At 48.8% G+C, this 27,001-nt stretch overlaps 1 protein-coding gene across 6 annotated transcripts in view; it reads right to left on the bottom strand.

Annotated features, from left to right (window-relative positions):
* Positions 1 to 27,001, bottom strand: part of ATP2B4 (ATPase plasma membrane Ca2+ transporting 4) — a 142,394-nt gene that overhangs the window by 107,806 nt on the left and 7,587 nt on the right. The window contains exon 1 of one of the 6 annotated variants that reach the window (XM_038748690.1): positions 13,475 to 13,650. The exons of 4 other annotated variants lie outside the window; for them this stretch is intronic. The gene's annotated coding sequence lies outside the window, so the exon portion shown is untranslated. Of the gene's footprint in view, positions 1 to 1,592; positions 1,629 to 13,474; positions 13,651 to 27,001 lie in introns of those variants that run through there. One more of the 6 variants, XM_038748691.1, reaches the window with a different exon arrangement.

Here is a 27,001-nt window from a genome sequence, read left to right on the forward strand (position 1 = left end):
GCCCCCCCGCCCCCCCCCCCCGTGGGACAACCTGATAACCTTGTATCTACCCCTGCGCTTAGAACAGTGCTTGGCACATAATAAGCACTTAACAAATAACATCATTATTATTCACAAGTTTTAACTACTGTGCTGCAGACTTCTAGAAGACAGGTTTGAGGAGGGGAGGGGAGCCAGGAAACAGGAACAGCTGACAGAGCCAGAGAGGGCCAGAGCAAATGCTAACAGTAAACACTCTTTGCATTATAGGGGCCCAGCCGTTATCTAAAGCCAACAAAGCAGGGGGCAATCTGCAAGGTCCCTCAGGAAAGCAAACACTAGAGCAGGGGTAGGGCGGGGACCATCTCAACAGCTCTGAGGAGCCACCAGAAGGAGGGTGCCCCTGACTCCAACAGCAGCACACCAAGATTTCTCCAAGGGTTCAGGCACCCACAGGCCTGTGCTCCAGGATGACACATCCGAACCCTAAGTTCTGGGTTTTGGGGGGTGGTTAGTACATAAAGTCCCACAAACACCCTTGGACTCCAAGCAATCAGAGGCAGGAAACTGTTTTGATGGAGACAAGTGCCTCATCTGTCTTTTGGAGCCACTCTCTGGCCTCCTGCAATCACCCCCCCACATCACCACTGCCCCCAGACCCAGATACTCCACCCTCCACAGCCCCCATTCATTCATTCGTACTTGAGTGCTTACTGTGTGCAGAGCACTATACTAAGCACTTATGAAAATAATAATACTGGCATTTATTAAGCACTATGTGCAAAGCACTGTTCTAAGTGCTGATACAATACAGCAATACAATCTCTGCCCACAATGAGCTCCATTCTAGATTTGGGGGTGGGGAGAAGACAGAGATCCATAAAAGTAGATGGGCATAAATATAAATAAAATTACAAATATATACATAAAGCAGCGGGGCTCAGTGGAAAGGGCCCAGGCTTTGGAGCCAGAGATCATGGGTTCCAATCCCAGCTCTGCCACTGTCAGCTGTGTGACTGTGGGTGAGTCACTTAACTTCTCTCTCCCTCAGTTACCGCATCTGTAAAATGGGGATTAAGACTGTGAGCCCTCCATGGGACAACCTAATCACCTTGTAACCTCTCCAGTGCTTAGAACATAGTAAGTGCTTAATAAATGCCATTATTATTATAAGTGGGGCAGGGGGAGCAAAATCAGGGTGATGCAGAGGAGAGTGGGAGATGAGGAAAAGGGGGGGTTAGTCTGGGAAGGCTTCTTGGAGGAGATGGGCCTTCAGTAAGGCTTTGAAAGGTTGCGGGGGAAGAAGAGCAATCGGAGGAAGGGCGTTCTAGGCTAGAGGTAGGATGTGGACCAGGGGTCGGTGGATTGAGGCACAGTGAGGTTAACTCCAGAGGAGCAAAGTGCACTCCTCATTCCGTCACTCTCCCTGCAACTCCCCAGACACACACCCCAACCGTGGGATTCCCAGTTGTTGTCCCGGGGCCATCTGAGGTCTCCCTCTCCCACCGCACAGACCCCATTCCATCACCCTCCCCACCCACCCAGGAGACTCCCAGCTGTTGCCCCAGGCCCAACTGCGAGGTCTCCCTCTCCCACACGAGCTGCGTCCTGACCTGCTTCTCTCCGCCCACGGCCTTCCACGCCGCCTCTAGCTCCGTTCCCAACCCCAGGAGGAGTCGGGAACGCCCGGCCAGTTGGGAGCTGCGTGCACAGAAGCCCAAAATAGGCCCAGCCCAACCCCACCCTAGCCCCGTCATCAGCTGAGATTGCTTCTGCCTGTTCTCCAACTCAGCTGAGGCCAGTGATTCACAGTTGCTCAAACAACCAACCTCTCTTTCCCTCCAGATCTCTTAGTCCAGCACCACACCCCTAGCAGCAGCCTCACCTAGCCAAGGGGAGAGTTTTCTCATCAACGAAGTCTTCCCTCCCTGCCCTTAGGTCCCAGGGGATAATACTAATAGTGGCTGCGACACTACCCTCAATTTATATAGCACCTTTCCTCCAGCCTTCCAGCAGATCATCTCCCTTGTCTCTGCAGCAGCCTTCGGTGACACAAGTTGAACCAACTCTTCTTGCTTTTACCCATGGGGAAACTGAGGCCCCGAGAGGCAATGCTGCAGACAGGTGACAGGATGAGGACTGGAACTCCAGTTCCTCACCTGGATCTCCTCCAGAACTCATTTGCTTCCATTCATTCATTCATTCAATCATATTTATTGAGTGCTTACTGTGTGCAGAGCACTGTACTAAGCACTTGGGAAGTACAAGTTGGCAACATATACAGACGGCCCCTACCCAACAGTGGGCTCACAGTCTAGAAGACCATGACTATCTCTACCTGGATTCATTCAATCGTTCACTCAATCATATTTATTCATTCATTCAATCGTATTTATTGAGCGCTTACTGTGTGCAGAGCACTGTACTAAGCGCTTGGGAAGTCCAAGTTGGCAACATACAGATACAAGTTGGCAACATACAGATACAGTCCCTACCCAACAGTGAGCTCACAGTCTAAAAGGGGGAAAGTCTAAAAGCCTGATTCATTCATTCATTCATTCATTCATTCATTCAATCGTATTTATTGAGCTCTTACTGTGTGCAGAGCACTCTACTAAGTGCCTAATCTACCTCTCCAGCCCTGACCTCCCTCCTTCTCTGCAGTCTCACATTTCCCCCTGTACCCCTGAAGCACTGGATAGTCACCCCACCCTCAGCCCCACAACATTTTATGCACATACCTATAATTTATTTTAATGCCTGTGTCCTTCTTTAGACAGTAAGATCCTTGTGGGCAGGGATCATGTCTACCAACTCTGTTGTATTGTACTCCCCCAGTGCTTAATATATGGCTCTGCACATGGTACGCCCTCAATAAATACCACTGAGTGAGTGAGTGAGTGAGAATTTCCCCTTTGGAGTTGGAACAGATCCCTTAGCTGGATTGCTGCTGGCAACCTCACCGTGAAGTTAGAGCTTTGGATACCATCTGGGCACCAGGAGAGAAATCCAGCTGGGGGAGTCCAAAGGAAATCCAATCTGGAAGTCCACGGGGTGACCAGACTTCCCTGGCTACAGCTGGGCTGTTGGATTCTGGATGTGGTCTGTCCTCTAGTGCAGGTGGGTTGGGGTGGAGTGGGGCCTAAGGATGATTTCCTTGAAGCTCCAGTACCTCCTTTCCACCAATTGCTGGCTCTGTGACCTTCAGCAAGTCACCTAACCTCTGTGTGCCTCAGTTTCCTCATCTGGGAAATGGGAGCTAAACACCTGTTTGCCTGTTCTCTCTCCCTCTTAGACTGTGAGCCCAATGTGGGACAGGGACTATGTCTGACCTGATTGCATTGTGTCTACCCCAGCGCTTACTATACTGTTTGGCATGTAGTAAATGCTTAACAAATCCCTCAATTATTATTTCCATTACTTTTCATCATCACTAAAGGCAGTGTTTAAAGAGGCACTGATCTGAAGAGGCTGTAGTTCCCTGAGTTCTGGAAGGAAGGGGAAAGGTCTTCTCCAGGAAAGGTGGCATCAATTAAAAGAGAGGAACCACCCATCCTAGATCCTACGTGTAATAGCTCTTAATAACGTCAATCATCAGCTCCTGGGTACATGACACCAGTGTGCTGTGTTACTTTAGACAAGTTGCTTAACCTCTCGGGATTTAACTTTTCCATTTGTATAATGGGAAACCTAATCTCTGCCCCTCTTTGCATCACCTGTCCACGTTTTGTTTTGTTGTCTGTCTAGACTGTGAGCCCGTTGTTGGGTAGGGACCGTCCCTACACGTTGCCAACTTTTACTTCCCAAGCGCTTAGTACAGTGCTCTGGACACAGTAAGTGCTCAATAAATACGATCGAATGAATGAATCAGAGAGCTGTTGAAAGAATGAATGAGATCAGAGATGTGGAAAAGCCTGCAGTTCTGAGGAGAAAAGCTCAACTGTGGAAGTTTAATTCCTTGGTTAGTGAAGAGGGGGCTTGCCCTGGGGGCAGAAAATAATTTGCCGAGGTAGGAGACCCTCAGGGTCACATTAACACAATCATTCTCATCATTCCCATCTAGTTACGTAGGGATGTAAACTTCAGCCCTTCCTCTATACCATCTCACTTGAACTTCCAACAAATCCAGGGGAAGAAAGGGGACAGATGAATCTGTCCACGTAACAGAGGGCAAGCGGTAGCTCAGAGAGGTCAAGGCACTCCCCCAGGGTCACACAGCATGGCAGGGGCAGAGCACAGATTAATCCGAGGGAGAGTCTGCATCTGTCTCAGAGTTTCCTCTAGCCTCAGTGACTTTTACCGAATTATTGATACTTGCTTAACATTACTTCCATGGGACGAACGGGAAGGGGCCGCCTCAGAATCTGGGCCTGTATTTCTCACTCTGGCCAGTGGAACCCAGTTGAGGCTGGGGAAACATGGCCAGCAGCCCAGACAACCGGACCAGCCCCTCTTTTCTCTCGTCCAGGGTCCAAAGCACACTTATTATCTAAAAACTGGTGTTGATCCCTGGCTACTTCCTGACTGCCATCTCCTGCTCCCACCCCACTCATCCTCATCTTAGCTAAGATCTTTTCAACAGAATTAAAAAAAAAAAGACAGATACAGCAGAAGCACACTCTCGGGAGGACAAAGCTAAGAACAAGGGAGGAATTTTTTTCAGGAGAGTTCAGAAATTAAACCAATTAATATTAACCAGACCCTGAAGCCATCAGTGAGAACCCGAGAAGAAAAGTTTAATTGGGGCTTTATGTGAAATGCCCTATTTCTTCCAAGAACCCACCAGAAGTCCCAGTTCAGGGAGTGGAGCCTATTTTATTAACCCTCCTAGAACATAAGCTCATTGTGGACAGGTAACATGTCTAACAACTCAGATTGTACTCTACCAAGCACTTGATTCAGTGCTCTGCACACCGCAAGCATTTAATCAATATGGCTGATTGATTTAAAAATGCCTTATATTTACAAGATCCTCTTCAGGCGGGAATTAGCCGGGCATTCTCCTCTGCTCTCCCATAAGCAGAGAAGCAGTGTGGCTCAGTGGAAAGAGCACGGGCTTTGGAGTCAGAGGTCATGGGTTCAAATCCCGCCTCTGCCAATTGTCAGCTGTGTGACTTTGGGCAAGTCACTTAACTTCTCTGTGCCTACGTTACCTCATTTGTAAAATGGGGATTAAGACTGTGAGCCCCCTGAGGGACAACCTGATTGCCTTGTAACCTCCCCAGCGCTTAGAACAGTGCTCTGCACATAGTAAGCACTTAATAAATGCCATCATTATTATTATAAGAAAACAACCCCCATTTTCCAGATGGGGAAACGGTAGGCCAGGAACATATCTACTGCATCTTCCATTAGTCCGTAAATTCTCTGAGGACTGGTTCCTGTCTTTTTCTTCTTCTGGAGGCCCCAGAGTCACCCAGTACAGTGTTCTGCACCTGATCGAGCTGTTCAATAACTATGATTGAAAAGAATTCTCCTCCATTAGACAATAAGCAGTCAGAGGGCAGGAAACACATGTCTTCCCTTCCCTGTGCACTTCTAAGGGCTTTGTACTTGTCAGACACTCAAATACCCTCGATTGAATGACTAATGGAGAAGGGAAGAGAGGCAGCCCTGGCCCCACCCTTGCTTGCTGGTTCGCTTGGGCAGAGGATGAGATGGTGGGCCAGCACTCGGCAGATGGCAGGCTGTCGGTGGCAAAGCTCAGAGGGTGTGACTTGGCATCAGAGGGTGAGGGCTGAGAGCCAAGAGTGGCTCTATATCCTCTGCGAGTCTTCAAATGACACACCCGCTTCCCCCTCATCTCTTGCCCTGCCAAGGCCGGGGCTGGAGACTGGCACCCTTGGGCTCTTAATGCCAAGCAAGGCTAAGGGACAGATTTGAATTCCAACAAGGGAGTGTTGTGGCCTTGACTGGTGGGTGGGGCTAGGCCTTTTGGCGGAGAATCTGCCCAATGTGCCTTTAGTGTCAGCCCCAGAAAGAGCTTGCCTATGCCTCTGTCTTGGCCCCTACAACCCTACAATCTCCAGTGGCTACCAATCAATCTGTGCATCAGGCAGAAACTCCTCACCCTCAGCTTCAAGGCTGTCCATCACTTCGCCCCCTCCTACCTCACCTCCCTTCTCTCCTTCTCCAGCCCAGCCCGCACCCTCCGCTCCTCCGCCGCTAACCTCCTCACCGTGCCGTGAACAGGGTGACAGCCTTGAAGCCCAGGGTGAGGAGGGGCCTCAGCTGGGCTGGAAGTGTTAGCAGGCTGAACCTGAAGGTGTCTAGGCCTGGGAGCTCCTGGAAGCACGGGAATCCACTCCACTGTCCTGCTTGGAGAACACTCCTCAGAAGACTAATCTGAGCCACCTCCATTCTCCTTTGAGCTCCCTTCCTGTTTGGAGTGCTTCAGTCAGCCTGCTATAAATCCTTCCTCTAACCCCTTATCTCCATCCCCTAGTTCAAAAAGGGTGTGCGTGTGTGGAGGGGGGCCTGGACTAGATCTGTGCCAAGGCTCACCAGGTCAGAGTCCAGGAGTACCCTGGCACCAATGGTCAGAACCAGGGATCAATGGGTGGAGTCCTTACATTGCTTGGGCATCAGTGGACAGAGCCCTGGGGCCAGTGGGCCCAGGGAATAATCTTTGCAGGCCTAAACTGATGGGGAAAGAAAGAAAGCCCTCCAAAAGTAACCCCTCCACTAACTCAGGAAAGGAGCTTATCTCATTTAGCTCAACTCAGCTTTACTCCAGCTGAGAGGGAACAATGCAGCAGCCTCTAGCTTGGGAAGTAGAGGAGTTTCCGTGCCCCATCTCCTCTCTCCCCCCCAACCCCACCCATTCTCTTTCCTCTTCCAGTCCCACAGTCCTGGAATCTGGGCTGAGGGAGCCTAGGCTTGACTGAGCCCAATACTCAGGGCCTCTGCACATCTTGCCATGCAAATTAAAGAGTAATTGTGGTATTTGTTAAGCGCTTACTTTGTGCCGGGAACCATACTAAACGCTGGGGTGGAGACAAGCAAATCAAGTTAGGCACAGTCCCTGTCCCACATTATAATAATAATAATTGCGGTATTTGTTAAGTGCTTACTGTGTGCCAGGCGCTGTACTAAGCAGTGGGGTGGATGCCAGCAAATCAGGTTGGACACAGTCCCTGTCCCACATTATAATAATAATAATAATAATTGTGGTATTTGTTAAGTGCTATGTTCCAGGCACTGTACTAAACACTGGGATGGATACTAGCAAATCAGGTTGGACACAGGTTGGACACAGTCCCTGACCCACATTTTAATTATAATAATAATAATAATAATAATAATTGTGGTATTTCTTAAGTGCTTACTATGTTCCAGGCACTGTACTAAGCAGTGGGGTGGATACCAGCAAATCAGGTTGGACACAGTCCCTGTTCCACATTACAATAATAATAATAATAATAATTGCAGTATTTGTTAAGTGCTTACTATGTTCCAGGCACTGTACTAAGCACTGGGGTGGATACCAGCAAATCAGGTTGGACACAGGTTGGACACAGTCCCTGTCCCACATTATAATAATAATAATTGCGGTATTTGTTAAGTGCTTACTATGTGCCAGGCACTGCACTAAGCAGTGGGGTGGATACCAGCAAATCAGGTTGGACACAGTCCCTGTCCCACATGGAGATCACAGTCTCAATCCCCAGTTTACAGATGAGGGAACTGAGGCGCAGAGAAGTGAAGTGACTTGCCCAAGATCACACAGCAGACGAGTGGCGGAGCAGGGATTAGAACCCATACCCTTCTGACTCCAGTGCTCTAACCACTGTGCCATGCCAAAGCCCCACTGGGCTCAGCTTGGTGCCACCCAATCCAACCCAGCCCGGCCCAATCCAGCCCTCCAAACTTGGAGCCCGCGGGATTAATTAATTAATTCATTCATTCATTCAATCGTATTTATTGAGCACTTACTGGGTGCAGAGCACTGGACTAAGTGCTTGGGAAGTCCAAGTTTGCAACATATAGAGATGGTCCCTACCCAACAGTGGGCTCACAGTCTAGAAGGGGGAGACAGACAACAAAACAAAACATATTAACAAAATAAAATAAATAGAATAAATATGTACAAGTAAAATAAATAAATAGAGTAATAAACATATATACATATATATACACAGGTGCTGTGGGGAGGGGAAGGAGGTAAGGTGTGGGGAATGGCGGGGGAGAGGAAGGAGGGGGCTCGGTCTGGGAAGGCCTCCTGGAGGAGGTGAGCTCTCAGTAGGGCCTTGAAGGGAGGAAGAGTATTTATTAATTCAATAGTATTTATTGAGCGCTTGCTTTTTGCAAAGCACTGTACTAAGTGCTTGGGAGAGTACACTATAAGAACAAACGGACACATTCCTACCCACAGTGAGCTCACATCATGGGCTGAGCTACCATTCAAAAAGTTGGGTCTATTTTCCAGGGGAGGTCTCAGGGCCAGGCAGCAGTGGATGGGGAGGGAGGAATAATAATAATGATGTTATTTATTAAGCACTTACTATGTGCAAAGCACTGTTCTAAGCACTGGGGAGGTTACAGGGTGATCAGGTTGTTCCACGGGGGGCTCACAGTCTTAATCCTCATTTTACAGATGAGGTAACTGAGGCCCAGAGAAGTGAAGTGACTTGCCTAAAGTCACACAGCTGACAAGTGGCGGAGCTGGGATTTGAACCCACAACCACTGACTCCAAAGTCCGTGCTATTTATTGAGCTCTTACTGTATACAAAGCACTGTACTAAGTGCTTGGGAGAGTGCACGGACACATTCCTGCCCACAGTGAGCTCACATCGTGGGCTGAGCTACCATTTAAAAAGTTGGGTCTTTTTTCCAGGGAAGGTCTCAGGGCTGGGCAGCAGTGGAGGGGGAGGGAGGATGCAGGGGGGCTTTGGGATATGGGGAGGGGGAAAGGCAGCACTAGCTGGGAACCAAGGAGAACTTCCTGGGAGCATGGCAACTTAAAATAATCCTTTGCTGTGGCCACCCCTCTAGACCGTGAGCTTGTTGGGTGGAATGGGTCTGTTTACTGCTGTATTGTACCCTCCCAAATGCTTGGTATAGCGCTCTGCACACAGTGAGCCCACTGTTGGGTAGGGACTGTCTCTATATGTTGCCAACTTGGACTTCCCAAGCGCTTAGTACAGTGCTCTGCACACAGTTAGCGCTCAATAAATATGATTGAATGAATGAATGAATGAGTAAGCGCTCAATAAATGATTGACTGAACACCAGGTTTGGAGGAGACCAAGACCTCTTCGATTCCCCCCACAGAGGTCTTCCTTATCCAATACCTTCTGAGAAGCAGCGTGGCTCAGTGAAAAGAGCCCGGGCTTTGGAGTCAGAGGTCATGGGTTCAAATGTCGGCTCTGCCAACTGTCAGCTGTGTGACTTTGGGCAAGTCACTTAACTTCTCTGGGCCTCAGTTCCCTCATCTGTAAAAGGGGGATGAAAACTGTGAGGTCCCTGTGGGACAACCTGATCACCTTGTAACCTCCTCAGTGCTTAGAACAGTGCTTTGCACATAGTAAGCACTTAACAAATACCATTATTATTATTATTGAGGGTTTATACAGCGGCTGGGGGGTGTGGGTGAGCGAGAAGGGGGTGATATCTTCTGATCTGGGGGTAGTGGAGAGGTGGGAGGACAGAAAGGGAGGGGAATGATACCTTCTGATCAGGGATAAGGATGAGACTTGGGGTGGCAGAAAGAGGGGGAGATGGTACTTTCTGATCTGAAGCAGGGGAGAGGCTGGGGGGCAGGGCAAAAGGGGGCTGCGGTACCTTCTGATCTGTGATAGGAGTGAAGCGAGGGGAAATAAAGGGGGGTGATACCTTCTGTTCTGGGGTAGGGATGAGCCTTTGATGCTACTGATGCTTGCCTACTTGTTTTGTTTTGTTGTCTGTCTCTCGCTTCTAGACCGTGAGCCCGTTGTTGGGTAGGGATTGTCTCTATCTTTTGCCGAACTGTACTTTCCAAGCGGTTAGCACAGTGCTCTGCACACAGTAAGCACTCAATAAGTACGATTGAAACAAACGTGGTAGCGGTTTGTTGTGATCTCGCAACAGCCCTGAGCTACGGTGACAGAGAAGGGCAGGGATGATTCTTCCCATGCTGGGAAAACCAAGGCCCAGTAAGGTCAAAGGTCAGGGGCTGAACAGGGATGAACCCACATCTCCCAACTCCCAGCCCTCAGCTCTCACCGCTACTGCCACACAGTTTCCCGTTCTCTAGCTGTGAGACAGAGACCCCATTCAGACCAGCAACTTCAAGGGGCTCTCTCTTATTCTTCCCTGCCCCCACATATCTTTACATTTATTTTTGTGCCTGTATACGCCACTACAGTGTAGCTTCTTGAGGGATCCTGTCTCCTCATTCTATTGTACTCTCTTAGTATAGTGCTCTGCATCCCACAGGCAGGCAGTAAATATTATTGATTCCAGTCTGGAATGTACGCTCGTTATGGACAGGGAACATGTCTGTTACATCGTATTCTTCCAAGCACTTACTGCACTGCTCTGCACACAGTAAGTACACAATAAATACAACTGAATGACTAATCCAGTCAACATGGATGCCATAACTCCATAGAGAACAGAGAGTGAGGAAAAGGCAAAGGATACCCAGCCCTGCAATTATCTAAAAGCAACCCACAAGATAATTTAGTGGTCCGGCTTCACTGGAGCCAAAGCAGAAAAAACTGGAGAGCAGGAATCATGTCACCAACTTCATCTCTGTGCCTCGGTTCCCTCATCTGTAAAATGGGGATTAAGACTGTGAGCCCCACGTGGGACAACCTGATCACCTTGTATCTCCCCAGCGCTTAGAGCAGTGCTTTGTGCATAGTAAGCACTTAACAAATGCCATCATTAGTATTATTGTATTTTCCTGGAGTACAATGCTCTGTATAAACACTCAATAAATACCCTTTCAAGACCTAGTGGAATGAGAATGGGCCTGAGAGTCGGAAGGACCTGAGTTCTAATTCTACCTCCACACCACTTGTCTGCTGTGTGATCTGGGGCAAGTCACTTCACTTCTCTGGGCCTCAGTTACCTCATCTGTAAAATGGGGATGATGATTGTGAGCACCATGTGGGACACGGACTGTGTCCAGCTTGATTAGCTTGTATCTAACCCAGTGGCTTGTACAGTGCTCGACATATAGTAAGTGCTTAACAAATACCATAAAAAAAATCACCTGTATGATTTCCTAGCCTTTTTTTGTGTGTGCTTACTACGTATCAAGCACTGCTCTAAGTACTGGGATAAATACAAGCTAATCAGGTTGGACACAGTCCCTGTCCCACGTGGGGTTCCCAGTCTTAAATTCCATTTTACAGATGCAGGAACTGAGGCACAGAGAAGTTAAGTGACTTGCCCAAGGTCACAGAACAGAAAAGTGGCAGAGTTGGTATTGGAATTCAGGGTCTTTTGACTCCCAGGATCCTGCTCTATTCACTAGGCCATGCTGTTTCCTGATGACACTTTGTCATATTTTACTTTACATCAACTTTGGCCAACAATAACACAGCCACTTCATTGTAAAGTGCTTTGATTGTTGAATATTATCTTTTATCCTTCCTGCACTCCCAGAAGGGCAGGAGTGATTCTCTCCATTTTATGGATGGAGAAATCGAGGCTCAGAAAGGGCAAGGGATCTCCCAGGTACGTAGCTGACCAGTGGAAAAACCCAAGTCTCCCGACTGCTAGGCTCTAACCCGGAGATTCTGCTTCGAACACACACACACACTCTGCACTGAATCCCATGAGGATAAATCAAAATTAACTCCTGTTTTACCAGCTCGCCTCTTACAAATCTCTCTAGACCAGGGTGTTTTGCGAGCCTCTGAGGTGCTGGAGCCTGCTTATTTACAAGACTCTTTTATCGACTGCATTGAGCAATGGAAACTGGAGCGTGGAGCAGCCGGGCGGCGGATGGGATGGTGTCTCTGGACCTCAGTTTCTGCAGGAAAATTACGCAGCATCATTCAGCTCTGCTGACTCCACCCACGCACAATTTCCTGCCTGTGGGCTCTGGAGACTTTCAGCAGCTTTGAGACCCAGGGAACGGATTCCCCCAGCAATGGCCAACAAGGTGATGCGATTGTTTTTTCCACTGCCTCCGCCATCTTTCCTCCCTCCATCTCCCCTCGCTCTTGTTTTTTGTTGTTTTTTTTTAATGGTATTTGTTAAGCACTTACTCTGTGCCAGGCACTGTCCTATGACACTGCATCAATCACTGTATTTACAGAGCGCTATGTGCAGAGCCTGGGCCTAAGCGCTTGGGAGAGAACGATACAACAGAATTAGCAGACATGTTCCCTGTCCATAATGAGTTTCCAGTCTACAGAGGGAGACAGATGTTAACATGAATAAATAATTTATAATAAATGATTTACAGATATGTACACCAGGGTAGGGGGGTTGGGGCAGGGACAAATATCAAATGTCCAGAGGTCACAGAGCTAAGTGCACAGATGAAGCGGAAGGGAGAGCGAGCCGGGGAAAAGAGGGGTTAATCAGGAAAGGCCTCGTGGAGCAGATGCGACCTCAATTGTGCTTGGAAGGTAGAGAGAGTGGCCAATATGGAGGGGGAGGACGTGGGAAAGGGGTCAGCAGTGAGATAGATGAGATCATCGGGTCACAGTGAGTAAGATGGTGCCAGAGGAGCACTGTACTTACTGCTTTCGCTATTTTGGCCCCGATCTCACTGCTAAACCCAAACCGCCACAACCAGTCAGCAAGCCACTGGGTTCCCACAGAGAAACAGCATTACTTCGAGGAAACAGCACGGATCTGGGAGTGCGAGGACCTTGGGTTGGTAACTCTACTTCTCTGTGCCTCAGTTTCCTCATCTGCAAAATGGGTAGGATTCCTCCTATCTAGTCGGTCAATCGGTCAGCCAATCGTATTTATTGGGCACTTACTGTGTGCAGAGCACTGTATTAAGTGATAGGGAGAGTATAAAACAATAAAAAGACACACTCCTTATCCACATCGAGCTTACAATCTGTGGGGGAGACAGACTGTGAGCCCCTGGCGGGACTGGGATTGTACCCAATCTGATCACCCTGTATCTACCCCAATGCTTAGAACAGGGTTTAGCACATAGTACGCACTTAACGAATACCATAATCATGATCATCTGCGAGACACTCAGGTGGGCAAAAGGCAGCAGCAGAGAGAAGAGGAATAAATAATTCCTGCTCAATAAATAATGCTCAAAAAATGCCCCTGCCTGACGGATTGATTGATGTGCCTCAGAGAGCAACGAGTACAAGTGAAAAAAACATTCACGACAACATAGTTTCAGATGGTCTGACCTCTCTGACGTAACGGGTGAGTCTGATTCTGATTGACGCTTTCGGACCCACCCTGGATCCTGGCCGGAAAATTGGGGGGCGGGTGGGGGCAGAAAACCGGCCCTCGGCTGTGAGCCAAGGGGGTGCCCCGCAAGGAGGAGGGCACGGCGGGGGACAACACATCCGTTACCTGGAGGTGGGAGAGCTTCGGAGATTCAGAACCACAGGGCAGATCCAACCGGCGGACAACTCTGTTCATTCCTGATGTTGCCCCGGCAGCTCTCTGGGGGTAAATGTCTGATGACCAAGGGCAAAGCCTTCAGAAATGAACCTTCCAGGCTAAGCAGGGAATGCTATATTATCTTACTAGCGCCAGACTGTTGTATCTCTCCCATAGTCCCTAGGGCTCAACTGCCTCCTGGGCTCTTTGCTTCCCTGACCTCCCTCCTCCCTGGCCTCTCTGCTTCCTAGATTCTCAGCTTCCTGGCCTCTATGATCCCTAGCCTGTCAGCCCCCTGGCCTCTCTGTTCCCTAACCTCTATGACCCTTAGCCTCTCACCCTCTTGGATGCTTTGCTCCCTGGCCTCTCTACCTCCTAGTTCCTCTCCCCCCCTGACCTCTCTGCACTCTGCCCTTACTGATCCGTGGCCCCTCAGACTTCTGACCTCTCTGGCCCCTGGTATAGCTTCTCCCTGACCTCTCTGCTCCCCACTTCCTGGCCTTTCTCCTCCCTGGCCTCCCTGCTTCCAGGACTCTCTGCTCCGTGATCCCTTTGACCCCTAGCTTCTCACTCTCCTGGATGCTTTGCTCCCTGGCCTCTCTACCTCCTAGTTTGTTTACCCCCTGACCTCTCTGCACTCTGCCCTTACTGACCCCTGGCCCCTCAAGACTTCTGGCCTCTCTGGCCCCTGGTATAGCTTCTCCCTGACCTCTCTGCTCCCCACTTCCTGGCCGTTCTCCTCCCTGGCCTCTCTGCTTCCAGGACTCTCTTCTCCGTGACCCCTATGACCCTTAGCCTCTCATCCTCCTGGATGCCTTTCTCCCTGGCCTCTCGACCTCCTAGTTTCTCTCCCCCCAACCTCTCTGCACTCTGCTCTTACTGATTCCTGGCCCCTGGTACAGCTTCTCCCTGACCACTCTGCTCCCCACTTCCTGGCCTTTCTCCTCCCTGGCATCTCTGCTTCCAGGACTCTCTGCTCCGTGACCCCTATGACCCCTAGCCTCTCACCCTCCTGGATACTTTGCTCCCTGGCCTCTTTACCTCCTAGTTTCTCTCCCCCCTGACCTCTCTTCACTCTGCTCTTACTGATCCCTGGTCCCTCAGACTTCTGACCTCTCTGGCCCCTGGTATAGCTTCTCCCTGACCTCTCTGCTCCCCACTTCCTGGCCTTTCTCCTCCCTGGCGTCTGCTTCCAGAACTCTCTGCTCTGTGACCCCTATGACCCCTAGCCTCTCACCCTCCTGGATGCTTTGCTCCCTGGCCTCTTTACCTCCTAGTTTCTCTCCCCCCTGACCTCTCTGCACTCTGCCCTTACTGACCCCTGGCCCCTCAGACTTCTGACCTGTCTGGCCCCTGGTATAGCTTATCACTGACCTCTCTACTCCCCGGGTCTCTCTGCTCCCCACTTCCTGGCCTTTCTCCTCCCTGATATTTCTGCTTCCAGGACTTTCTGCTCCATGACCCCTATGAACCCTAGCCTCTCACCCTCTTGGATGCTTTGCTCCTTGGCCTCTCTACCTCCTAGTTCCTCTACCCCCTGACCTCTCTGCACTCTGCCCTTACTGATCCCTGGCCCCTGGTACAGCTTCTCCCTGACCACTCTGCTCCCCACTTCCTGGCCTTTCTCCTCCCTGGCATCTCTGCTTCCAGGACTCTCTGCTCCGTGACCCCTATGACCCCTAGCCTCTCACCCTCCTGGATACTTTGCTCCCTGGCCTCTTTACCTCCTAGTTTCTCTCCCCCCTGACCTCTCTTCACTCTGCTCTTACTGATCCCTGGTCCCTCAGACTTCTGACCTCTCTGGCCCCTGGTATAGCTTCTCCCTGACCTCTCTGCTCCCCACTTCCTGGCCTTTCTCCTCCCTGGCGTCTGCTTCCAGAACTCTCTGCTCTGTGACCCCTATGACCCCTAGCCTCTCACCCTCCTGGATGCTTTGCTCCCTGGCCTCTTTACCTCCTAGTTTCTCTCCCCCCTGACCTCTCTGCACTCTGCCCTTACTGACCCCTGGCCCCTCAGACTTCTGACCTGTCTGGCCCCTGGTATAGCTTATCACTGACCTCTCTACTCCCCGGGTCTCTCTGCTCCCCACTTCCTGGCCTTTCTCCTCCCTGATATTTCTGCTTCCAGGACTTTCTGCTCCATGACCCCTATGAACCCTAGCCTCTCACCCTCTTGGATGCTTTGCTCCTTGGCCTCTCTACCTCCTAGTTCCTCTACCCCCTGACCTCTCTGCACTCTGCCCTTACTGATCCCTGGCCCCTGGTACAGCTTCTCCCTGACCTCTCTGCTCCCCAATTCCTGGCCTTTCTTCTCCCTGGCCTCTCTGCTGCCAGGACTCTCTGCTCCGAGACCCCTATGGCCCCTAACCTCTCACCCTCCTGGATGCTTTGCTCCCTGGCCTCTTTACCTCCTAGTTTCTCTCCCCCCTGACCTCTCTGCACTCTGCCCTTACTGACCCCTGGCCCCTCAGACTTCTGACCTCTCTGGCCCCTGGTATAGCTTATCCCTGATCTCTCGACTCCCCGGGTCTCTCTGCTCCCCACTTCCTAGCCTTTCTCCTCCCTGACATCTCTGCTTCCAGGACTCTCTGCTCTGTGACCCCTATAACCCCCTAACCTCCCTGTCTCCTAGTCTCTTTCTTCCCCCTGCCATTCTACCCCCTGACCCCCGACCTCTCAGCCTCCGGGCCTCTCTGCTCTCTGGTCCTTCCCCCTGGCCTCTCTGCCTCTTACTTTCTCTGCCCCCAGTCTCCCTATTCCCTAACCGTTCTGTCTCCTGGCCTCTCTGCTCCCTAGCCTCTCTCCTCCCCGACTCTGGCCACATGGACAGCTCGTCCTCTCCCACTGCCACCGAGAATGATTAGTTTTAGCTTTGGGGATCAGAGCCCTGACTCAACTGGTGACCAGAAAAGACACAGTGACGAAGGAGTCGATTCCCCTTCGTGTTTCCCCTGCTGGAGGTTAGGCTGGTTGGGAGCAAGAGAAGGGGAAGCAGGAGTCATTCACGTCACTCCGTGGGACGTCATCTTCCCCTGCCTCGTCTTTTCCTGCTCTGCTCAGTCCCCTGAGCCTGTGGAGATCCACTCTCTCACCATTAGGATCTGCGCCGACACGTTCTAATTTCATAAAAGCAGAGATTCTCAGCCGGCTGCTCCGGAGCACTTAAGGGCTCAGCAACATCATTAAAGTGCTCCCTTGGGGAAGCAGTCTAAGCAGTTATTTGGAGGACCACGCACCGGGAGGGAAGCCAAAGGGAGGAGTGTCGAGGATGGAGAAAGTAGAAAAACGATGTACTTCCCTCTCCCCTTTACGTCGACGTCTCCAAACATCAATCTTCTAGACTGTGAGCCCGCTGTTGGGTAGGGACCATCTCTATATGCTGCCGACTTGTACTTCCCAAGCGCTTAGTACAGTGCTCTGCACACATATTTATTCTATTTATTTTATTTGGTTTATATGTTTTGTTTTGTCGTCCGTCTCCCCCTTCTAGACTGTGAGCCCGCTATTGGGTAGGGACCGTCTCTATATGTTGCAAAAGTGTACTTCCCAAGCGCTTAGTACAGTGCTCTGCACACAGTAAGCGCTCAATAAATACAATTGAATGAATGAATGAATGAACATTAGGCACTCAATAAATACGATTGAATGAATGAATCAATCAATCAGTTAATCGACGGTATTTATTGGGCACTTACTATGTGCCCAGTACTGTGCTAAATACTTGGGAAAGAGCAAGCGCCTGGGAGCCTGAGGGCCTGGGTTCTAATCCTGACTCCACTCTTGCCTGCTGAGTGATCTTGGGCAAGTCACTTCCTTACTCTGTGGCTCGGTTTCCTCATCTGTAAAATGGGGAGTTAATACCTGTTCTCCTTCCAGTTTAGATGGTGAGTTCCATGTGGAATAGGGACTGTGTCCGATCTAATTGACCTGTATCTACCTCAGAGCTGAGAACAGTGCTTGACATATAGTAAGTGCTTAACGAATACCGTAATGATAATAATAATAATAATAATAATAGTAATAATAATAGTAATAAAATGCAAGACTTGATAGGCATGTTTCCTCTCCAAGAGAGTTTACAGCCTAGAGGGGGAGACAGACATTAATGTAAATAAATATGTATATTATCTATATAATATAATACAATATAATAGAAATATAATATAATATAATATAATATATATTATTATATTATTATATTTTATATTAATTCATTCAAGCGCATTTATTGGGGGCTTACTGTGTGCAGAATACGGTACTAAGCACTTGGGGGAGTACAATATAACAAGAAGCAAATACATTCCCTGCCCATAATTAGTTTATAGTTTAGAGGGGGAGACAGACATTAATATGAATAAATAAATTACAGATACGTACATAAGTGCTACATTAATAATGATGGTATCTGTTAAGCGCTTACTATGTGCCGAGCACTACATTATAATATAATCTATTATTCATTCATTCATTCAATCGTATTTATTGAGTGCTTACTGTGTGCAGAGCACTGTACTAAGCACTGGGGAAGTACAAGTTTGCAACATATATGTTATATTATCATATTATTTATATATTATCCAACTTGCTTTTTACGCCAATTTGTTAAGCCCTTGCCACGTGCCAAGCACTGTACTAACACCTGGGGTAATAACAATAATAATAATGATGGCATTTATTAAGCGCTTATTACGCGCAATGCACTGCTCCAAGCGCTGGGGAGGATACAAGGTGATCAGGTTGTCCCACGGGGGGCTCCCAGTCTTCATCCCCATTTTCCAGACGAGGTAACTGAGGCCCAGAGAAATGACTTGCCCAAAGTCACACAGCTGACAATTGGCGGAGCCGGGATTTGAGTGGAGTCACTCTGACTCCAAAGGCCCGTGCTCTATTCATCATCATCATCATCAATCGTATTTATTGAGCGCTTACTACGTGCAGAGCACTGTACTAAGCGCTTGGGAAGTACAAATTGGCAACATCTAGAGACAGTCCCTACCCGACAGTGGGCTCACAGTCTAAAAGGGGGAGACACTGCTTCCCATCTTCCATATAGAGACTGTCTCTATATGTTGCCAACTTGGACTTCCCAAGCGCTTAGTCCAGCGCTCTGCACACAGTGAGCGCTCAATAAATACGATTGATTGATTGATTGATTGATGGATTAGAACAACCCCAGGTCTCGGCCCGGCTTTCTCTCTCTCTCTCCGTCTCAGTCTCCCGCCCTCTGTCCACAGAGGCGGATGAGGCCCCCCAAAACGGCCGCCTCCGGCCTCATTTCCCTCTCAGCTTCCTGGTTTGTAACCGTTCCCCGTCCCTTACCTCGGCGGTGGGTGGGAGGCCCGGCGGCAGCCACGGTCCCCCGAGCTGAGTCCCCTTCCTGGGCCCCGGGGATCCCCTCCCTCCCGCTTCGGAGGCCGCCGTGCCCGAGCCGGCCTCCTCAGACGGACTCCGCTAAGGCCGCCCAAGAGCGGACGGCACTGACGGCGGCGAGGAAGATGGAGATGGGTGGATTGGACCCCACGGGTCGGGGAAGGAGGACGCCGTCCGGTCTCCCGTCCCCGTGTGCCCATCTCCCACGTCCCGCGGCCAGGGGCCTCTCTGCCGCCGCCGCCGCCATCTGTGACGGGACGAGGCGGAGGATGACGCCTGATCATCATCATCACCATCAATCGTATTTATTGAGCACTTACTGTGTGCACAGCACTGTACTAAGCGCTTGGGAAGTCCAAGTTGGCAACATAGAGAGACGGTCCCTACCCAACAGTGGGCTCACAGTCTAAAATGGGGAGACAGAGAACAGAACCAAACGTACTAACAAAATAAAATAAATAGAATAGATATGTACAAGTAAAATACCACCTCAATTCACTCTTCCTACTAGCAGATGGAGGAGAATTGGTAGATCAGTAGGGCTCCCACTGATAAAACAGACTCCAGGCCTTAGAAGGGGGAAAAAAAGGTAGACAGGTCACGGCATTCTGGACTTGCCAAACACCAGCTGAAATCCCGGCAAAACTCTAGAGGAGAAGGCAGAGTGGATTCGTGTTTTCCGTCACCTTAAGCTGCAGTCCCATAGCTGCATTCTCATCCCACCTGTCTACATGTGTTGTTTTGTTGTCTGTCCCCCCCTTCTAGACTGTGAGCCCGTCGTTGGGTAGGGCCCGTCCCTATATGTTGTCGACTTGGACTTCCCAAGCGCTTAGCACAGTGCTCTGCACACAGTAAGCGCTCAGTACGATTGAATGAATGAATGAGTGAATTAATGATGTGCCTATATCTATAATTCTATTTATTGTATCGATGCTCTTGATGCCTGTCTACTTGTTTTGCTTTGTTTTGTTGTCTGTCTTCCCCCTTCTAGGCTGTGAGCCCGTTGTTGGGTAGGTAATAATAATAATAATAATGATGGCATTTGTTAAGCGCTTACTATGTGCAAAGCACTGTTCTAAGCGCTGGGGGGATATAACATGATCAGGTTGCCCCACGAGGGGCTCACAGTAGTCAATCCCCATTTACAGATGAGGTAACTGAGGCTCAGACAAGTTAAGTGACTTGCCCAAGGTCACACAGCAGACATGTGGCGGAGCCGAGATTCGAACCCACGACCTCTGACTCCAAAGCCCGGGCTCTTTCCACTGAGCCACGAGGTACTGTCTCAGTTGCTGAACTGTACTCTCCAAGCGCTTAGTACAGTGCTCTGTACACAGTAAGCACTCAATAAATATGATTGAATTTATTCTATTTATTTTATTCTGTTAATATGTTTTGTTTTGTTCTCTGCCTCCCCCTTCTAGACTGTGAGCCCACTGTTGGGTAGGGACCATCTCTATATGTTGCCGACTTGGACTTCCCAAGCACTTAGCACAGTGCTCTGCACACAGGAAGTGCTCAATACGATTGAATTAATTAATTAATTAATTAATGATGTGCATATATCTATAATTCTATTTATTATATTGATGCTCTTGATGCCTGTCTACTTGTTTTGCTTTGTTTTGTTGTTTGTCTTCCCCCTTCTAGGCTGTGAGCCCGGTTGTTGGGTAGGTACTGTCTCTGTTGCTGAATTGTACTCTCTAAGCGCTTAGTACAGTGCTCTGTACACAGTAAGCACTCAATAAATACGATTGAATTTATTCTATTTATTTTATTCTGTTAATATGTTTTGTTTTGTTCTCTGTCTCCCCCTTCTAGACTGTTAACCCACTGTTGGGTAGGGACCGTCTCTATATGGTGCCAACTTGTACTTCCCAAGCACTTAGTACAGTGCTCTGCACACAGTAAGCGCTTAATAAATACGATTGAATGAATGAATGAATGAATGAATCCTAGCTTCGCCACTTGCCTCTTGGTGACTTTGGGCAAGTCACTTCATTTTTCTGGGCCTCAATTAACTCCTCTGTAAAATGGGAATAAAATATCTGTTCTTCCCTCCACCTTGGAGTGTGAGCCCCAAGGGGGACAGGGACTGTGTCCAATTCATTTATATTGTATCGCCAAGTGCTTCATATAGTATTTGGTATGTAGTAATCTCTTAGCAGATACCCTATTATTATTGTTATTTTTATTATTAATAATAACAACCAGCATGGGAAGCAGCGTGGCTCAGTGGAAAGAGCCCGGGCTCGGGAGCCAAAGGTCATGGGTTCTAATCCTGGCTCCGCCACATGTCTGCTGTGTGACCTGGGCCAAGTCACTTGACTTCTCTGAGCCTCAGTTACCTCATCCGTAAAATGGGGATTAAGACTGTGAGCCCCACGTGGAGCAACCTGATCACCTTGTATCCCCCCCAGCACTTGGAACAGTGCTTTGCACATAGTAAGTGCTTAATAAATGCCATCATCATCATTATACCCTACTATTATTGTTATTTTTATTATTAATAATAATAAGCAGCGTGGGAAGCAGCGTGGCTCAGTGGAAAGAGCAAGTCACTTAACTTCTCTGTGCCTCAGCTATCTCATCTGTAAAATGGGGATTGAGACTGTGAGCCCCACGTGGGACAACCTGATCACCTTGTAACCTCCCCAGTGCTTAGAACAGTGCTTTGCACATAGTAAGCACTTAATAAATGCCATTATTATTATTATTATTAATACCCTGCACTGACAGAGTCCCAGGAGGATGGCTAAACCGTACCACTTCTCCACCCTGGAGTGATCCAGGCTCCTGCCAACTGGACCCTCAGCTGCAGAAAATTAGACTCTAAATGCCATGTTCTCCCTCCCCTGATAATCAATCAGTCAATCAATCGTATTTATTGAGCGCTTACTTTGTGCAGAGCACTGTACTAAGCGCTTGGGAAGAACAAGCCGGCAACATATAGAGACAGTCCCTACCCAACAGCGGGCTCACAGTCTAGAAGGGGGAGACAGAGAACAAAACCAAACATACTAACAAAATAAAATATATAGAATAGATATGTACAAGTAAAATAAATAAATAAATAAATAAATAGAGTAATAAATATGTACAACTGTCCAAGCCCCATTCCGTGAAGTTTTCCAGTTAGGGAAGCAGCAGGGCCTAGTGGAAAAAGCACAGCCTGGAAGTCAGAGAACCTGGTTCTTCTGATCCCAGCTCCACCACTTGTCTGCTGTGTGACCTTGGGCAAGTGACTTAACTTCTCTGTGCCTCCGTTCCCTCTACTGCAAAATGGGAACTAAATCCTATTATTATTACTGTTATAATTATTATTACTGTATTTAAATGCTTACTATGTGCTAAGCACTACACTGAGAACTGGGCAGGTGCCAGATATTCAGATTGCACTCAGTCACTGCCTCACATGGGGCTCGTTGTCTAAATAGAGGCAGCAGGATTTAATTTGATTTTGCAGATAGAGGGAACTGAGGCACAGAGAAGTTAACTGACTTGCCCAAGGTGACACAGCAGACAAGCAGTGTGACTCACTGGAAAGAGTACGGGCTTTAGAGTCAGGTGTCATGGGTTCAAGTCCCCGCTCCGCCAATTGTCAGCTGTGTGACTTTGGGCAACTTACTTAACTTCTCTGTGCCTGTTCCCCCTTTTAGACTGTGAGCCCGCTGTTGGGTAGGGACTGTCTCTATATGTTGCCAACTTGCACTTCCCAAGCGCTTAGTACAGTGCTCTGCACACAGTAAGCGCTCAATAAATACGATTGATTGATTGATTGATTGTTACCTCATCTGTAAAATGGGGATTAAAACTGTGAGCCCCCCACGGGACAACCTGATTACCTTGTAAGCTCCCCAGTGCTTAGAACAGTGCTTTGCACATAGTAAGCACTTAATAAATGCCATTATTATTATTATTATTTTTAAGTGGCAGGTCCAGGATTAGAACCCAGGTCCTCTGACTCTCAGGCTCGTGCTTTTTCCACTGGATCATAAAGCTTTTCAAGCTGACACTCTTATGGGGGAGACAAATGAAAAAATAGTCGCCAGTGGCAGAATCAAAATAAATCATTGACTGTGCGATTGAAAATACAAATAGAAACAGATGCTGAAGGTGGGTAGAAATAAATGCAGCGCTAGGGGTGATGGTTGGTTTGATATGATTTGGGGTTCTGGGAAGAGATTTAAGTACCTACTTTGTAATAATAATAGTAACTGCGGCATCTGTTTGGCACTTATTATGTGCCAAGCACTGTACTAAATACTGGGGTAGGTACGAGATAATCAGGGCCCACAGGGGGCTCACAGTCTAAGTAGGAGGGAAAATGGGTATGGCATCCCCATTTTGCAGATGAGGGAACTGAGGCTCAGGGAAAGGAAGTGACTTACCCAAGATCACACAACAGACAAATAGTACAGCTGGGATGAGAACTCCAGGCCTCTGACTCTTTTAGACTGTGAGCCCACTGTTGGGTAGGGACTGTCTCTATATGTTGCCAATTTGTACTTCCCAAGCGCTTAGTACAGTGCTCTGCACACAGTAAGCGCTCAATAAATACGATTGATGATGACTCGCAGCCCTGTTCTCTTTCCACTTGGCCGGCGTGGTACTCTGTGCTAAGCACTTGGGAGAGAGCAATAGATGATGAAAGGACCAGGTCTTGTGAGAGTGACTGGGCCCGGCGGGAGCTGGGCAGGGGCATAGCTCTGCGATCGCTGAGCTACTACTAATAATAATGATGGTATTTGTTAAGCGCTTACTATGTGCCAAGCACTTTCTAAGTGCTTGCCAAGCACAAGCACTTAGTACAGTGCTCTGCACACAGTAAGCGCTCAATAAATACGATTGATTGATTCTAGGTGCTGAGATATGAAGTTCTTAGATCCCCTCCTCCCCCCCAACCCCTCCCTAAACACTCATCCTTTTGTGAACTTCAACCCTGTCTCAGCACTCCTGTAAAAATGCATATTTTTGCTAATCAATGGTATTTATTGAGCGCTTACTGAGCGCTTACTATGTGCAGGGCACTATACTTGGGAGCGTACAACAGAATTAGCAGACACATATTCATACATTATATATCTGAACACATGTTGCCAGCATGTACTTCCCAAGCGCTTATTACAGTGTTCTGTACACAGTAAGCGCTCAATAAATACGATTGAATGAATGGATGAATGAATGAACACTCCACGCCTTCTTCTGTTGTTTTTTCGGTTGTTTCCCCATGATGTGTCTGGCCTGCTTCCTGCTTCATAATTGTTCTTCTTCCAGCTTTCACTAGCTGTAAATATCGATTGTGAGCTCCAACGGGGCCCCTGCTCCTGCCGTATTCTCCAGAGCACTTAGTACAGTGCCTAGCACCCAGTAGGAGTTCAATAAATGCCACTGATTGGGACTGTGAGACCCCCAGTACATGAAGGGAGGCTGTGGATGCTCCCCCTCTAGACTGCAAACTCACTGCGGGCAGGGAACGTGTCTACCAACCCTACCAATGCTACTCTCCCTAGCGCTTAGTACAGCACTCCGCACAAGGTATGCGCTCAATAAATACAATTGATTAATTAATTGGACTCTCCTTTCCTGTGGGTTTTTCAGAACAGGAAGACTCCCCATCTGTCTGGAGAGAGGGGGATGCATAAGGCGAGCAGGGCCCCTCCACCCAAAATGTTTTTCTGTTTTTTGGGTTTTCTTAATGATGCTTGTTAAGCACTTAATATATACCAGGCACTGTGCTAAGCGCTGGGGTAGATGCAAGGTAATCAGGTTGGACACAGTCTACTGCCCATATGGGACTCACAGTCTTAATCCCCAGTTCACAGATGAAGTAACTGAGGCATAGAGAATAATAATAATAATAATAATAATGGCATTTATTAAGCACTTACTATGTGCAAGGCACTGTTCTAAGCGCTGGGAAGGTTACCAGGTAATCAGGTTGTCCCACGGGGGGCTCACGAAGTGAAGTGACTTGCCCAAGGTCAGAGAAAAGACAAGTGGTGGAGATGGGATCAGAACCCAGGTCCATCTGACTCTCAGGCTCATGGTCTAAACACTAGGCCCTGCTGCTTCTCTACATTCTATGATTCTTTTCCCAAAGCAGACCGACTTCCCTGTGCCTCAGTTTACCTGATGGTGTTGGGAAGGTCTCCCCTGCTCCTGCTCAGAGTCACACACCCGCCTGATCCCTGCCCGTGAGACCTTCATCCGGCCCTGTAGCTGGGAGCCGAGGATACGGGGATTCCTCAGCTCGGCCCAGCCTGGCTTTCCCAAATAATTCTGGAGTTTGGGCTTGGAGGAAAGGAAGCCGAAATGGGGCAGCATGACTAGGGACAGAACCAGGGAGGGGGGAAGCGTCAGAGACGAAGGCAACAGAGATCCCAACTGGGGAGAGGGACACAGAGCTGACCCCTTTTTTTCTCCAGGATTTTCAGGCCATCAGGGAGAAGGAGCTAGGTGGTCTGGGGGGCGGGATTGGACACATCCTTTCCTTCTTCTCACCCCATCTTTTCTCTATTCCCTCAGGAATTGCATGGAAATGGTGTACCAACCCTGGAACCTCAGGTGAGGAAAGCAGCGGGGCTTAGTAGGGAAGAGCCAGAGGACACGGCTTCTAATCCTGTCTCCTAACATAGCCAATTTCCTCCTCCTCCTCCTCATCATCATCAATCGTATTTACTGAGCGCTTACTGTGTGCAGAGCACTGTACTAAGCACGTGGGAAGTACAAATTGGCAACATATAGAGACAGTCCCTACCCAACAGTGGGCTCACAGTCTAAAAGACTGTTCAGTTTCCCGATCTGTAAAATTGAGAGTCAGTATTTGTTCTCCCTAGGCCTTCGACCACGAGCCCCACCTGGGACAGGGACTGCGTTCAACCTAATGATGTTGTATCTCCCCCAGGGCTTAGGAATAATAATAATAATATTTGTAAGTACTAAGTAATTTGTAAGTAATTATTTGTAAGTAATAAGTATTTGTTAAGTGCTTACTATGTGTCAGGCACTGTACTAGCACTGCGGTGGATACAAGCAAATTGGGTTGGACATGGTCCCTGTCCCATGTGGGGCTCACAGTCTCAATCCCCGTTTTACAGGTGAGGAAACTGAGGCACAGAGAAATAAAGAGACTTGCCCAAGGTCACCCAGCAGACAGGTGGTGGAACTGGGATTAGAACCCATGACTTTCTGATTCCCAGGCCTGTGCTCTGTCCCCTATGCCTTATAATAATAATAATAATAATAATGATGATGATGGCATTTGTTAATTGCTTACTATGTGCACAGCACTGTTCTAAGCGCTGGGAAGGATACAAGGTGATCAGGTTGTCCCACGGGGGGGGCTCACAGTTTTCATCCCCATTTTACAGATGAGGTTATTGAGGCACAGAGAAGTTAAGCACTGATCAAATACCACAATGATCATTATTATTAAGGAAACCATGAACCGATGGGTCACAGGCCCTCTGCTTTTTCCAGGACCCCTGGCCCCTAATTCTGACTAGAAACCAGGCCGGACTGAGCCTCCCACCACCCCACACACCTCTCCCTCCTCGATCCCCAGTTCTGAGGCACAGAGAAGTCACTTCACTTCTCTGTGCCTCAGTTACCTCATCTGTAAAATGGGGATTAAGACTGTGAGCCCCCAGTGGGACAACCTGATCAACTTGTAACCTCCCCAGCGCTTAGAACAGTGCTTTGCACATAGTAAGCGCTTAATAAATGCCATCAGGATTATTATTATTATTATTCATACACAAACAAGGAAGGCTGGGCCAGCTGGGCCCTGCAGGGCAAATGGAGGAAGTCCCTTGGAGTTTCTGTTCCAACACGTGCAGAGGAAATAAGTCAGTGGAACAAGAATTGCTCACAGGAGGGAAAGAGGAAAGGAGAGACAGAGAGAGATGCCAGGGGACGACAGGAAGCCGCACGCACAACATTCCCCAACAAGTCCTTGGAAACGTCCCCTCCCTCACCGGCGGGCTGACGAGGTCCATTTTACAGGGAAGGGAGACTGGACTGGAGCCGGGGTGGGGGGAAGTGGAGGGGCTCGCGGAGGGTGGGGGTCACGAGTCCTGCCTCCCAGCTGTCATGAGCTCTCAGCTCTCTTGCTTCCGCGCAAAAG

The sequence above is a fragment of the Tachyglossus aculeatus genome, chromosome 7 (assembly GCF_015852505.1).
Source record: "Tachyglossus aculeatus isolate mTacAcu1 chromosome 7, mTacAcu1.pri, whole genome shotgun sequence".
Classification (NCBI taxonomy): domain Eukaryota; kingdom Metazoa; phylum Chordata; class Mammalia; order Monotremata; family Tachyglossidae; genus Tachyglossus; species Tachyglossus aculeatus.